Source organism: Phyllobates terribilis, unplaced genomic scaffold (genome assembly GCF_046119375.1).
Source record: "Phyllobates terribilis strain yellow unplaced genomic scaffold, ASM4611937v1 Scaffold_40__1_contigs__length_11209783, whole genome shotgun sequence".
NCBI classification, from domain to species: domain Eukaryota; kingdom Metazoa; phylum Chordata; class Amphibia; order Anura; family Dendrobatidae; genus Phyllobates; species Phyllobates terribilis.
In genome coordinates, this window is record NW_027362800.1 from 9,770,349 (window position 1) to 9,781,765 (window position 11,417).

Genomic DNA, 11,417 nt, shown 5'->3' on the forward strand with positions numbered 1-11,417 from the left:
GCCTATTATGACACGCGCAGCCAGCGTTCCATTGCCACATTCCGTCTACTGCAGGCGGGATACCTGGATGGCTGAATGTCACTGAGAAGCTCACAGAGACCGCCATAAGCAACAGTTTAAAAGAATGCCACAGACTAATCAACCAAACTTTTTGGGTTGGTTTCTCTTTTATAGTCTGCAGGCATTAAATGAAAGAAGTCAGTGTTCCAGCAGAGGGAGACAACGTTTCAGAAAAGGCATTGTAGCAAACCAAAAAAGAAATTTTAAGCGCAGCAGAGTAACCAGCTCACATACCTGTTAGCTCAGGTGAGTTTAAAAGGCTGCTGTTGATAACAAGGGCATTTGCTAAATAGATGGTGTGTGTGCAACAATATACTGAAAGGTCAATTATATTGTGCAGCTTATCTCACCACCTGTAGTTATTTAGGTGAAAGCTCCAAAATGCTTGCCTAATATGTCTGTTTATCCAAAAGGAAGTATAGAGGGAGAGCTAGATAGATAGCATTGCATTACATTACATTACATGGCAATGCAATGCACAGTTGCTGAAGTTGAACCAAAATGAGCTTGTCATCTGGCTTCTGCAACTTTTAACATGAAAAATCCAATGAGGAGAAGAAAAGCAAAGCCAAAGAGTCCATCCCAAAATCCGACAAACAAGCAAAATGAACAAAAAGCATTGAATTCAATTCTTTCTGATTTTAGAAACTGCATTAAAGAAGGGGTGCACCGGTCCTGGAGATACTGCAATACCAGGTCAATGCGTGGAGTGGACAGAGCAAGCTCTTTTTCCATCTCCCTGTTCTAAAAATCCATTTAATATATGGTCCCCAGATAGGGGACGTATCAGATATTAAACTGATAAGAACAGATACTACACTTGATCTTAGCCAAAAGGCCGAGAAGCGATAACCAGAATTGGTTTCCGACTACGGTGCCACCCAAGGATTCTGAAAAGTCCATTTGTGGAGATGGCCACCTGGACTCCCGTTAAGAAGACATGCTGTCAACCTCTAGATCCCTCACATGCCTGCACTTTTCGGCTTGCTGCTGCTGCAATCCACGCGTTTTAGATCTGCATAACTCCACCTCTTTTAGCACAGTACCCTCAACCCCCGTCTGTTCCCACCCGCCTCAACACCGTTGGAAGGGAGGAGAACCAATTAAGGCGGGGGGGGGGGTGGAACGAGCAGCTGTCTACCCTTAGCAGGAGGGTTGCTGATTAATTACCTCTCCTGCTGCTGCTGCTGCTGGCTGTCCAGCAGCAGACTGAAGGTGGCTGCTGCTGTGCGCAGGTATATAAAGGCTCAGAGCCTATTATGACACGCGCAGCCAGCGTTCCATTGCCACATTCCGTCTACTGCAGGCGGGATACCTGGATGGCTGAATGTCACTGAGAAGCTCACAGAGACCGCCATAAGCAACAGTTTAAAAGAATGCCACAGACTAATCAACCAAACTTTTTGGGTTGGTTTCTCTTTTATAGTCTGCAGGCATTAAATGAAAGAAGTCAGTGTTCCAGCAGAGGGAGACAACGTTTCAGAAAAGGCATTGTAGCAAACCAAAAAAGAAATTTTAAGCGCAGCAGAGTAACCAGCTCACATACCTGTTAGCTCAGGTGAGTTTAAAAGGCTGCTGTTGATAACAAGGGCATTTGCTAAATAGATGGTGTGTGTGCAACAATATACTGAAAGGTCAATTATATTGTGCAGCTTATCTCACCACCTGTAGTTATTTAGGTGAAAGCTCCAAAATGCTTGCCTAATATGTCTGTTTATCCAAAAGGAAGTATAGAGGGAGAGCTAGATAGATAGCATTGCATTACATTACATTACATGGCAATGCAATGCACAGTTGCTGAAGTTGAACCAAAATGAGCTTGTCATCTGGCTTCTGCAACTTTTAGCATGAAAAATCCAATGAGGAGAAGAAAAGCAAAGCCAAAGAGTCCATCCCAAAATCCGACAAACAAGCAAAATGAACAAAAAGCATTGAATTCAATTCTTTCTGATTTTAGAAACTGCATTAAAGAAGGGGTGCACCGGTCCTGGAGATACTGCAATACCAGGTCAATGCGTGGAGTGGACAGAGCAAGCTCTTTTTCCATCTCCCTGTTCTAAAAATCCATTTAATATATGGTCCCCAGATAGGGGACGTATCAGATATTAAACTGATAAGAACAGATACTACACTTGATCTTAGCCAAAAGGCCGAGAAGCGATAACCAGAATTCGTTTCCGACTACGGTGCCACCCAAGGATTCTGAAAAGTCCATTTGTGGAGATGGCCACCTGGACTCCCGTTAAGAAGACATGCTGTCAACCTCTAGATCCCTCACATGCCTGCACTTTTCGGCTTGCTGCTGCTGCAATCCACGCGTTTTAGATCTGCATAACTCCACCTCTTTTAGCACAGTACCCTCAACCCCCGGCTGTTCCCACCCGCCTCAACACCGTTGGAAGGGAGGAGAACCAATTAAGGCGGGGGGGGGGGGTGGAACGAGCAGCTGTCTACCCTTAGCAGGAGGGTTGCTGATTAATTACCTCTCCTGCTGCTGCTGCTGCTGGCTGTCCAGCAGCAGACTGAAGGTGGCTGCTGCTGTGCGCAGGTATATAAAGGCTCAGAGCCTATTATGACACGCGCAGCCAGCGTTCCATTGCCACATTCCGTCTACTGCAGGCGGGATACCTGGATGGCTGAATGTCACTGAGAAGCTCACAGAGACCGCCATAAGCAACAGTTTAAAAGAATGCCACAGACTAATCAACCAAACTTTTTGGGTTGGTTTCTCTTTTATAGTCTGCAGGCATTAAATGAAAGAAGTCAGTGTTCCAGCAGAGGGAGACAATGTTTCAGAAAAGGCATTGTAGCAAACCAAAAAAGAAATTTTAAGCACAGCAGAGTAACCAGCTCACATACCTGTTAGCTCAGGTGAGTTTAAAAGGCTGCTGTTGATAACAAGGGCATTTGCTAAATAGATGGTGTGTGTGCAACAATATACTGAAAGGTCAATTATATTGTGCAGCTTATCTCACCACCTGTAGTTATTTAGGTGAAAGCTCCAAAATGCTTGCCTAATATGTCTGTTTATCCAAAAGGAAGTATAGAGGGAGAGCTAGATAGATAGCATTGCATTACATTACATTACATGGCAATGCAATGCACAGTTGCTGAAGTTGAACCAAAATGAGCTTGTCATCTGGCTTCTGCAACTTTTAACATGAAAAATCCAATGAGGAGAAGAAAAGCAAAGCCAAAGAGTCCATCCCAAAATCCGACAAACAAGCAAAATGAACAAAAAGCATTGAATTCAATTCTTTCTGATTTTAGAAACTGCATTAAAGAAGGGGTGCACCGGTCCTGGAGATACTGCAATACCAGGTCAATGCGTGGAGTGGACAGAGCAAGCTCTTTTTCCATCTCCCTGTTCTAAAAATCCATTTAATATATGGTCCCCAGATAGGGGACGTATCAGATATTAAACTGATAAGAACAGATACTACACTTGATCTTAGCCAAAAGGCCGAGAAGCGATAACCAGAATTGGTTTCCGACTACGGTGCCACCCAAGGATTCTGAAAAGTCCATTTGTGGAGAGGGCCACCTGGACTCCCGTTAAGAAGACATGCTGTCAACCTCTAGATCCCTCACATGCCTGCACTTTTCGGCTTGCTGCTGCTGCAATCCACGCGTTTTAGATCTGCATAACTCCACCTCTTTTAGCACAGTACCCTCAACCCCCGGCTGTTCCCACCTGCCTCAACACCGTTGGAAGGGAGGAGAACCAATTAAGGCGGGGGGGGGGTGGAACGAGCAGCTGTCTACCCTTAGCAGGAGGGTTGCTGATTAATTACCTCTCCTGCTGCTGCTGCTGCTGGCTGTCCAGCAGACTGAAGGTGGCTGCTGCTGTGCGCAGGTATATAAAGGCTCAGAGCCTATTATGACACGCGCAGCCAGCGTTCCATTGCCACATTCCGTCTACTGCAGGCGGGATACCTGGATGGCTGAATGTCACTGAGAAGCTCACAGAGACCGCCATAAGCAACAGTTTAAAAGAATGCCACAGACTAATCAACCAAACTTTTTGGGTTGGTTTCTCTTTTATAGTCTGCAGGCATTAAATGAAAGAAGTCAGTGTTCCAGCAGAGGGAGACAACGTTTCAGAAAAGGCATTGTAGCAAACCAAAAAAGAAATTTTAAGCGCAGCAGAGTAACCAGCTCACATACCTGTTAGCTCAGGTGAGTTTAAAAGGCTGCTGTTGATAACAAGGGCATTTGCTAAATAGATGGTGTGTGTGCAACAATATACTGAAAGGTCAATTATATTGTGCAGCTTATCTCACCACCTGTAGTTATTTAGGTGAAAGCTCCAAAATGCTTGCCTAATATGTCTGTTTATCCAAAAGGAAGTATAGAGGGAGAGCTAGATAGATAGCATTGCATTACATTACATTACATGGCAATGCAATGCACAGTTGCTGAAGTTGAACCAAAATGAGCTTGTCATCTGGCTTCTGCAACTTTTAACATGAAAAATCCAATGAGGAGAAGAAAAGCAAAGCCAAAGAGTCCATCCCAAAATCCGACAAACAAGCAAAATGAACAAAAAGCATTGAATTCAATTCTTTCTGATTTTAGAAACTGCATTAAAGAAGGGGTGCACCGGTCCTGGAGATACTGCAATACCAGGTCAATGCGTGGAGTGGACAGAGCAAGCTCTTTTTCCATCTCCCTGTTCTAAAAATCCATTTAATATATGGTCCCCAGATAGGGGACGTATCAGATATTAAACTGATAAGAACAGATACTACACTTGATCTTAGCCAAAAGGCCGAGAAGCGATAACCAGAATTGGTTTCCGACTACGGTGCCACCCAAGGATTCTGAAAAGTCCATTTGTGGAGATGGCCACCTGGACTCCCGTTAAGAAGACATGCTGTCAACCTCTAGATCCCTCACATGCCTGCACTTTTCGGCTTGCTGCTGCTGCAATCCACGCGTTTTAGATCTGCATAACTCCACCTCTTTTAGCACAGTACCCTCAACCCCCGGCTGTTCCCACCCGCCTCAACACCGTTGGAAGGGAGGAGAACCAATTAAGGCGGGGGGGGGTGGAACGAGCAGCTGTCTACCCTTAGCAGGAGGGTTGCTGATTAATTACCTCTCCTGCTGCTGCTGCTGCTGGCTGTCCAGCAGCAGACTGAAGGTGGCTGCTGCTGTGCGCAGGTATATAAAGGCTCAGAGCCTATTATGACACGCGCAGCCAGCGTTCCATTGCCACATTCCGTCTACTGCAGGCGGGATACCTGGATGGCTGAATGTCACTGAGAAGCTCACAGAGACCGCCATAAGCAACAGTTTAAAAGAATGCCACAGACTAATCAACCAAACTTTTTGGGTTGGTTTCTCTTTTATAGTCTGCAGGCATTAAATGAAAGAAGTCAGTGTTCCAGCAGAGGGAGACAACGTTTCAGAAAAGGCATTGTAGCAAACCAAAAAAGAAATTTTAAGCGCAGCAGAGTAACCAGCTCACATACCTGTTAGCTCAGGTGAGTTTAAAAGGCTGCTGTTGATAACAAGGGCATTTGCTAAATAGATGGTGTGTGTGCAACAATATACTGAAAGGTCAATTATATTGTGCAGCTTATCTCACCACCTGTAGTTATTTAGGTGAAAGCTCCAAAATGCTTGCCTAATATGTCTGTTTATCCAAAAGGAAGTATAGAGGGAGAGCTAGATAGATAGCATTGCATTACATTACATTACATGGCAATGCAATGCACAGTTGCTGAAGTTGAACCAAAATGAGCTTGTCATCTGGCTTCTGCAACTTTTAACATGAAAAATCCAATGAGGAGAAGAAAAGCAAAGCCAAAGAGTCCATCCCAAAATCCGACAAACAAGCAAAATGAACAAAAAGCATTGAATTCAATTCTTTCTGATTTTAGAAACTGCATTAAAGAAGGGGTGCACCGGTCCTGGAGATACTGCAATACCAGGTCAATGCGTGGAGTGGACAGAGCAAGCTCTTTTTCCATCTCCCTGTTCTAAAAATCCATTTAATATATGGTCCCCAGATAGGGGACGTATCAGATATTAAACTGATAAGAACAGATACTACACTTGATCTTAGCCAAAAGGCCGAGAAGCGATAACCAGAATTGGTTTCCGACTACGGTGCCACCCAAGGATTCTGAAAAGTCCATTTGTGGAGATGGCCACCTGGACTCCCGTTAAGAAGACATGCTGTCAACCTCTAGATCCCTCACATGCCTGCACTTTTCGGCTTGCTGCTGCTGCAATCCACGCGTTTTAGATCTGCATAACTCCACCTCTTTTAGCACAGTACCCTCAACCCCCGGCTGTTCCCACCCGCCTCAACACCGTTGGAAGGGAGGAGAACCAATTAAGGCGGGGGGGGGTGGAACGAGCAGCTGTCTACCCTTAGCAGGAGGGTTGCTGATTAATTACCTCTCCTGCTGCTGCTGCTGCTGGCTGTCCAGCAGCAGACTGAAGGTGGCTGCTGCTGTGCGCAGGTATATAAAGGCTCAGAGCCTATTATGACACGCGCAGCCAGCGTTCCATTGCCACATTCCGTCTACTGCAGGCGGGATACCTGGATGGCTGAATGTCACTGAGAAGCTCACAGAGACCGCCATAAGCAACAGTTTAAAAGAATGCCACAGACTAATCAACCAAACTTTTTGGGTTGGTTTCTCTTTTATAGTCTGCAGGCATTAAATGAAAGAAGTCAGTGTTCCAGCAGAGGGAGACAACGTTTCAGAAAAGGCATTGTAGCAAACCAAAAAAGAAATTTTAAGCGCAGCAGAGTAACCAGCTCACATACCTGTTAGCTCAGGTGAGTTTAAAAGGCTGCTGTTGATAACAAGGGCATTTGCTAAATAGATGGTGTGTGTGCAACAATATACTGAAAGGTCAATTATATTGTGCAGCTTATCTCACCACCTGTAGTTATTTAGGTGAAAGCTCCAAAATGCTTGCCTAATATGTCTGTTTATCCAAAAGGAAGTATAGAGGGAGAGCTAGATAGATAGCATTGCATTACATTACATTACATGGCAATGCAATGCACAGTTGCTGAAGTTGAACCAAAATGAGCTTGTCATCTGGCTTCTGCAACTTTTAACATGAAAAATCCAATGAGGAGAAGAAAAGCAAAGCCAAAGAGTCCATCCCAAAATCCGACAAACAAGCAAAATGAACAAAAAGCATTGAATTCAATTCTTTCTGATTTTAGAAACTGCATTAAAGAAGGGGTGCACCGGTCCTGGAGATACTGCAATACCAGGTCAATGCGTGGAGTGGACAGAGCAAGCTCTTTTTCCATCTCCCTGTTCTAAAAATCCATTTAATATATGGTCCCCAGATAGGGGACGTATCAGATATTAAACTGATAAGAACAGATACTACACTTGATCTTAGCCAAAAGGCCGAGAAGCGATAACCAGAATTGGTTTCCGACTACGGTGCCACCCAAGGATTCTGAAAAGTCCATTTGTGGAGATGGCCACCTGGACTCCCGTTAAGAAGACATGCTGTCAACCTCTAGATCCCTCACATGCCTGCACTTTTCGGCTTGCTGCTGCTGCAATCCACGCGTTTTAGATCTGCATAACTCCACCTCTTTTAGCACAGTACCCTCAACCCCCGGCTGTTCCCACCCGCCTCAACACCGTTGGAAGGGAGGAGAACCAATTAAGGCGGGGGGGGGGTGGAACGAGCAGCTGTCTACCCTTAGCAGGAGGGTTGCTGATTAATTACCTCTCCTGCTGCTGCTGCTGCTGGCTGTCCAGCAGCAGACTGAAGGTGGCTGCTGCTGTGCGCAGGTATATAAAGGCTCAGAGCCTATTATGACACGCGCAGCCAGCGTTCCATTGCCACATTCCGTCTACTGCAGGCGGGATACCTGGATGGCTGAATGTCACTGAGAAGCTCACAGAGACCGCCATAAGCAACAGTTTAAAAGAATGCCACAGACTAATCAACCAAACTTTTTGGGTTGGTTTCTCTTTTATAGTCTGCAGGCATTAAATGAAAGAAGTCAGTGTTCCAGCAGAGGGAGACAACGTTTCAGAAAAGGCATTGTAGCAAACCAAAAAAGAAATTTTAAGCGCAGCAGAGTAACCAGCTCACATACCTGTTAGCTCAGGTGAGTTTAAAAGGCTGCTGTTGATAACAAGGGCATTTGCTAAATAGATGGTGTGTGTGCAACAATATACTGAAAGGTCAATTATATTGTGCAGCTTATCTCACCACCTGTAGTTATTTAGGTGAAAGCTCCAAAATGCTTGCCTAATATGTCTGTTTATCCAAAAGGAAGTATAGAGGGAGAGCTAGATAGATAGCATTGCATTACATTACATTACATGGCAATGCAATGCACAGTTGCTGAAGTTGAACCAAAATGAGCTTGTCATCTGGCTTCTGCAACTTTTAACATGAAAAATCCAATGAGGAGAAGAAAAGCAAAGCCAAAGAGTCCATCCCAAAATCCGACAAACAAGCAAAATGAACAAAAAGCATTGAATTCAATTCTTTCTGATTTTAGAAACTGCATTAAAGAAGGGGTGCACCGGTCCTGGAGATACTGCAATACCAGGTCAATGCGTGGAGTGGACAGAGCAAGCTCTTTTTCCATCTCCCTGTTCTAAAAATCCATTTAATATATGGTCCCCAGATAGGGGACGTATCAGATATTAAACTGATAAGAACAGATACTACACTTGATCTTAGCCAAAAGGCCGAGAAGCGATAACCAGAATTGGTTTCCGACTACGGTGCCACCCAAGGATTCTGAAAAGTCCATTTGTGGAGATGGCCACCTGGACTCCCGTTAAGAAGACATGCTGTCAACCTCTAGATCCCTCACATGCCTGCACTTTTCGGCTTGCTGCTGCTGCAATCCACGCGTTTTAGATCTGCATAACTCCACCTCTTTTAGCACAGTACCCTCAACCCCCGGCTGTTCCCACCCGCCTCAACACCGTTGGAAGGGAGGAGAACCAATTAAGGCGGGGGGGGGGGGTGGAACGAGCAGCAGTCTACCCTTAGCAGGAGGGTTGCTGATTAATTACCTCTCCTGCTGCTGCTGCTGCTGGCTGTCCAGCAGCAGACTGAAGGTGGCTGCTGCTGTGCGCAGGTATATAAAGGCTCAGAGCCTATTATGACACGCGCAGCCAGCGTTCCATTGCCACATTCCGTCTACTGCAGGCAGGATACCTGGATGGCTGAATGTCACTGAGAAGCTCACAGAGACCGCCATAAGCAACAGTTTAAAAGAATGCCACAGACTAATCAACCAAACTTTTTGGGTTGGTTTCTCTTTTATAGTCTGCAGGCATTAAATGAAAGAAGTCAGTGTTCCAGCAGAGGGAGACAACGTTTCAGAAAAGGCATTGTAGCAAACCAAAAAAGAAATTTTAAGCGCAGCAGAGTAACCAGCTCACATACCTGTTAGCTCAGGTGAGTTTAAAAGGCTGCTGTTGATAACAAGGGCATTTGCTAAATAGATGGTGTGTGTGCAACAATATACTGAAAGGTCAATTATATTGTGCAGCTTATCTCACCACCTGTAGTTATTTAGGTGAAAGCTCCAAAATGCTTGCCTAATATGTCTGTTTATCCAAAAGGAAGTATAGAGGGAGAGCTAGATAGATAGCATTGCATTATATTACATTACATGGCAATGCAATGCACAGTTGCTGAAGTTGAACCAAAATGAGCTTGTCATCTGGCTTCTGCAACTTTTAACATGAAAAATCCAATGAGGAGAAGAAAAGCAAAGCCAAAGAGTCCATCCCAAAATCCGACAAACAAGCAAAATGAACAAAAAGCATTGAATTCAATTCTTTCTGATTTTAGAAACTGCATTAAAGAAGGGGTGCACCGGTCCTGGAGATACTGCAATACCAGGTCAATGCGTGGAGTGGACAGAGCAAGCTCTTTTTCCATCTCCCTGTTCTAAAAATCCATTTAATATATGGTCCCCAGATAGGGGACGTATCAGATATTAAACTGATAAGAACAGATACTACACTTGATCTTAGCCAAAAGGCCGAGAAGCGATAACCAGAATTGGTTTCCGACTACGGTGCCACCCAAGGATTCTGAAAAGTCCATTTGTGGAGATGGCCACCTGGACTCCCGTTAAGAAGACATGCTGTCAACCTCTAGATCCCTCACATGCCTGCACTTTTCGGCTTGCTGCTGCTTCAATCCACGCGTTTTAGATCTGCATAACTCCACCTCTTTTAGCACAGTACCCTCAACCCCCGGCTGTTCCCACCCGCCTCAACACCGTTGGAAGGGAGGAGAACCAATTAAGGCGGGGGGGGGGTGGAACGAGCAGCTGTCTACCCTTAGCAGGAGGGTTGCTGATTAATTACCTCTCCTGCTGCTGCTGCTGCTGGCTGTCCAGCAGCAGACTGAAGGTGGCTGCTGCTGTGCGCAGGTATATAAAGGCTCAGAGCCTATTATGACACGCGCAGCCAGCGTTCCATTGCCACATTCCGTCTACTGCAGGCGGGATACCTGGATGGCTGAATGTCACTGAGAAGCTCACAGAGACCGCCATAAGCAACAGTTTAAAAGAATGCCACAGACTAATCAACCAAACTTTTTGGGTTGGTTTCTCTTTTATAGTCTGCAGGCATTAAATGAAAGAAGTCAGTGTTCCAGCAGAGGGAGACAACGTTTCAGAAAAGGCATTGTAGCAAACCAAAAAAGAAATTTTAAGCGCAGCAGAGTAACCAGCTCACATACCTGTTAGCTCAGGTGAGTTTAAAAGGCTGCTGTTGATAACAAGGGCATTTGCTAAATAGATGGTGTGTGTGCAACAATATACTGAAAGGTCAATTATATTGTGCAGCTTATCTCACCACCTGTAGTTATTTAGGTGAAAGCTCCAAAATGCTTGCCTAATATGTCTGTTTATCCAAAAGGAAGCATAGAGGGAGAGCTAGATAGATAGCATTGCATTACATTACATTACATGGCAATGCAATGCACAGTTGCTGAAGTTGAACCAAAATGAGCTTGTCATCTGGCTTCTGCAACTTTTAACATGAAAAATCCAATGAGGAGAAGAAAAGCAAAGCCAAAGAGTCCATCCCAAAATCCGACAAACAAGCAAAATGAACAAAAAGCATTGAATTCAATTCTTTCTGATTTTAGAAACTGCATTAAAGAAGGGGTGCACCGGTCCTGGAGATACTGCAATACCAGGTCAATGCGTGGAGTGGACAGAGCAAGCTCTTTTTCCATATCCCTGTTCTAAAAATCCATTTAATATATGGTCCCCAGATAGGGGACGTATCAGATATTAAACTGATAAGAACAGATACTACACTTGATCTTAGCCAAAAGGCCGAGAAGCGATAACCAGAATTGGTTTCCGA

At 44.8% G+C, this 11,417-nt stretch overlaps 9 non-coding genes across 9 annotated transcripts; all 9 read right to left on the reverse strand.

Moving 5' to 3' along the window:
• Positions 1-719: 719 nt before the first annotated feature.
• Positions 720-910, reverse strand: LOC141190366 (U2 spliceosomal RNA). Its single transcript, XR_012264393.1, has one exon. It is a non-coding gene; the product is annotated as a U2 spliceosomal RNA (small nuclear RNA).
• A 1,121-nt stretch (positions 911-2,031) lies between these two features.
• On the reverse strand, positions 2,032-2,222 carry LOC141190367 (U2 spliceosomal RNA). The gene has a single exon (XR_012264394.1). It is a non-coding gene; the product is annotated as a U2 spliceosomal RNA (small nuclear RNA).
• A 1,122-nt stretch (positions 2,223-3,344) lies between these two features.
• LOC141190368 (U2 spliceosomal RNA) lies at positions 3,345-3,535 on the reverse strand. Its single transcript, XR_012264395.1, has one exon. It is a non-coding gene; the product is annotated as a U2 spliceosomal RNA (small nuclear RNA).
• Positions 3,536-4,652: 1,117 nt separating this feature from the next.
• On the reverse strand, positions 4,653-4,843 carry LOC141190369 (U2 spliceosomal RNA). Its single transcript, XR_012264396.1, has one exon. It is a non-coding gene; the product is annotated as a U2 spliceosomal RNA (small nuclear RNA).
• A 1,119-nt stretch (positions 4,844-5,962) lies between these two features.
• LOC141190370 (U2 spliceosomal RNA) lies at positions 5,963-6,153 on the reverse strand. The gene has a single exon (XR_012264397.1). It is a non-coding gene; the product is annotated as a U2 spliceosomal RNA (small nuclear RNA).
• Positions 6,154-7,272: 1,119 nt separating this feature from the next.
• LOC141190371 (U2 spliceosomal RNA) lies at positions 7,273-7,463 on the reverse strand. The gene has a single exon (XR_012264399.1). It is a non-coding gene; the product is annotated as a U2 spliceosomal RNA (small nuclear RNA).
• Positions 7,464-8,583: 1,120 nt separating this feature from the next.
• On the reverse strand, positions 8,584-8,774 carry LOC141190372 (U2 spliceosomal RNA). The gene has a single exon (XR_012264400.1). It is a non-coding gene; the product is annotated as a U2 spliceosomal RNA (small nuclear RNA).
• Positions 8,775-9,896: 1,122 nt separating this feature from the next.
• On the reverse strand, positions 9,897-10,087 carry LOC141190373 (U2 spliceosomal RNA). The gene has a single exon (XR_012264401.1). It is a non-coding gene; the product is annotated as a U2 spliceosomal RNA (small nuclear RNA).
• A 1,120-nt stretch (positions 10,088-11,207) lies between these two features.
• On the reverse strand, positions 11,208-11,398 carry LOC141184899 (U2 spliceosomal RNA). The gene has a single exon (XR_012259611.1). It is a non-coding gene; the product is annotated as a U2 spliceosomal RNA (small nuclear RNA).
• Between the last annotated feature and the right edge of the window lie 19 nt (positions 11,399-11,417).